Raw genomic sequence first — 2,636 nt, forward strand, 5'->3', positions numbered from 1 at the left:
TGACCAATCATCAAGGAGAGACAAGATTAGAAGGCCTTTGTACATACTATAGTAGATGGGCAATGATGAGAAAAGAACCTTGCATCCCCGAGGAAATCCCCAAGGATTTTATGAAGAAAAAGGAAGAAAAGAAGAAGGAACGAGACTGCCCAACAATCCGTGCGTCTTCCCCTGAAGACGCCCGTCCACCAAGCCACAATCCGAGCGGCTTCTCCAGAAGACGCCCGGCCAAAAGCTCCAGAATCCGCCCGTCTTCACCCCCTGGACGCCCGGGCAGAGACCGCCAAATCCGCCCGTCCCATGCTAAAGACACCCGGATTCCCAGAAAGTCCCATTTCGTCTTCTTCAAGCTTCAAGGAAGGATGCACATCTTTTTCTAGAGACCGGAGTCTCCCTAGAGACCGGAGTCTTCCAAAAGAGACCGGCGTTTCCTCAACAAGGGACTAAATCGTCATTTAAGCCCTTAGTTAACCCTAATTCATGCACCTAATCCCCACTATAAATACCCTACAAGTCTAATTAGAAGAGCGGGTTCTTCTTAGCAATCTTTAGAGTAGTTAATATCAATCAAATCTCTCCTTAATCTTGTAATCAACATTTAATCAAGTTTTAATACAAGTCTTATTTCCTTAATCTCTCTCTTGTTCATCCTTTATTTTGGGTAATTGAAGATTATTTGTGTTATTATTGGGAGATTGACAACCTCTCAATCAAGCATTCAAGTACTTTATTTATTCTTTGCTTTATTATTGGAATCATTAGTAGGTATAATTCACTTAATCCCTCTTTAATTATTGTTAATCACTTTCATTTATTCATCATGTTTCACTTTGTTGGTATGATTGACAACCTTGCTAGCATGTTCAAGATGATAATGAGTGAGTAGTTTCCTTAGCTAGGGTTAATGGGTGATTAGGGGAAACCAACATGGCGGATGATTCATGCTTAAATTAATATGCTTTCATAGTTTATTTGCTTGCTTGTTGTGATCTCAACTTATGCACATGTTATGTTTGATGAAATGTGAGCCTATGAATCCTTGCATTTTTTACCCATCACCTATCTTTTCAATGAGACTTGTAAGACATATACCAACTCGAGTCTCATTAGACCATGCATATTGTTGAGTAGGGAAGATTAAGTCGACTTGTAGGTGTTATAAAATCTAATCGATTCGGCTCCGGGACCCAAACTTTCCTAGGATTGTAAGATATAAACCAACACGATCCATCACAACAATAATTGCGTGCTTATAACTTGAGAATATGTTTGTATGATCAATTGCCATGAATCCCCTATGACCCCATGACACCCTAGTACCTTTTATCAATTGTTGACATCCCTTTTTATTCATCTTGCTTGTTTACTTTAATTGCTATTTAGTTTAGTGATCTTCTACATCAAACCCCAATTGTGACACCCCTTAAGACACCACTAGTTGCAATAGAAATCTCATCTCAATTCCTGTCCCTTGGGATCCGACCATTACTTGCCTCTTTACTAATTGTAGAGTTGTTTGTGAAGTTATAAATTGTGTTTTGGTCAAGGTGCTCCTAACGACAAGTAACCGAAAAATATAGTCCGACCAAAAATGGCGCCGTTGCCGGGGACGGTGTTAACTTGATTTAGATTTTCTTGTATTGTTATTAGTTGTGTCTTTCTTTTCCTTGGGGAAGTAAAACTCCTCAAGGTTTGTTCTAATTACTTTCGAGTTGTTTGATATTTTGCATGTCTAGAAGGTCACAAGGTGACTTGTTACCCTTTGATCACGAAATTGAAAGAACTTTGACAACCAATAGAAGACTTGCTAGGAGAACTTTGAGAGGTATTGGTGAGGTTGTAGATATTCAACCAAATACTATTGAGTTCATCAACCCTTTTGCAAGAGAAGGTGAGGAGAACCCAACACAAAATCCAACACAAAATCAACCCACAATGCCTAAGTTTTCATCACATTCCGTACCCACCGAGGAGAACCTACCCAATGGTACTCCCTCACCACAACATCTAACCGGAAATTTTATTGCCAAATCCGCATTTATCCAATTAGTCGAAAGAAGCCAATTTGGGGGGATGCCTAGTGAAGACCCTAATTCTCATATGGAGACTTTTTGTGACTATTGTGATGCGATTTCTCAAACCGGTGTAACTCAAGACCAAATTCGATGGGTCTTATTTCCTTTTTCTCTAATTGGCACCGCGAAACAATGGTTGAAAGGCCTTGATAAGGCTACTCTCGGAATTGATTCTTAGAAGAAGTTTGCTCTAGCTTTCTACAAATAGTTCTATCCACCAGAAAAGACTAACTTGCTAAGAGCTCAAATCACGGGCTTTAAGCAAAGGGATGAAGAATCTTTGTATGAAGCTTGGGAGCGATTTAAGGGAATTTGTCACTCATGTCCTCACCATGGACTTAGCGAGTGGTTCTTGGTACAACAATTTTGTAACGGTCTTTATGAAGATTAAAGGAACATTTTCAACATGGGATAAAATGGAATGTTCACCGAAGTTGATGACAATCAAACTTGGAACAAAATTGAGGAAATGGCAGTCCATAACTCACAATATAGTAGACCTCGCAAGGCTACTAGAGGAGGAAAGCATGAAGTGGACTCCATTACTCAATTGGGCGCTCA

General features: G+C 39.8%; 1 non-coding gene across 1 annotated transcript; it reads right to left on the reverse strand.

Moving 5' to 3' along the window:
- Positions 1-2,307: 2,307 nt before the first annotated feature.
- LOC141635029 (small nucleolar RNA R71) lies at positions 2,308-2,414 on the reverse strand. Its single transcript, XR_012539738.1, has one exon. It is a non-coding gene; the product is annotated as a small nucleolar RNA R71 (small nucleolar RNA).
- Positions 2,415-2,636: the final 222 nt, after the last annotated feature.

This window comes from Silene latifolia, chromosome Y (genome assembly GCF_048544455.1).
Source record: "Silene latifolia isolate original U9 population chromosome Y, ASM4854445v1, whole genome shotgun sequence".
Taxonomy (NCBI): domain Eukaryota; kingdom Viridiplantae; phylum Streptophyta; class Magnoliopsida; order Caryophyllales; family Caryophyllaceae; genus Silene; species Silene latifolia.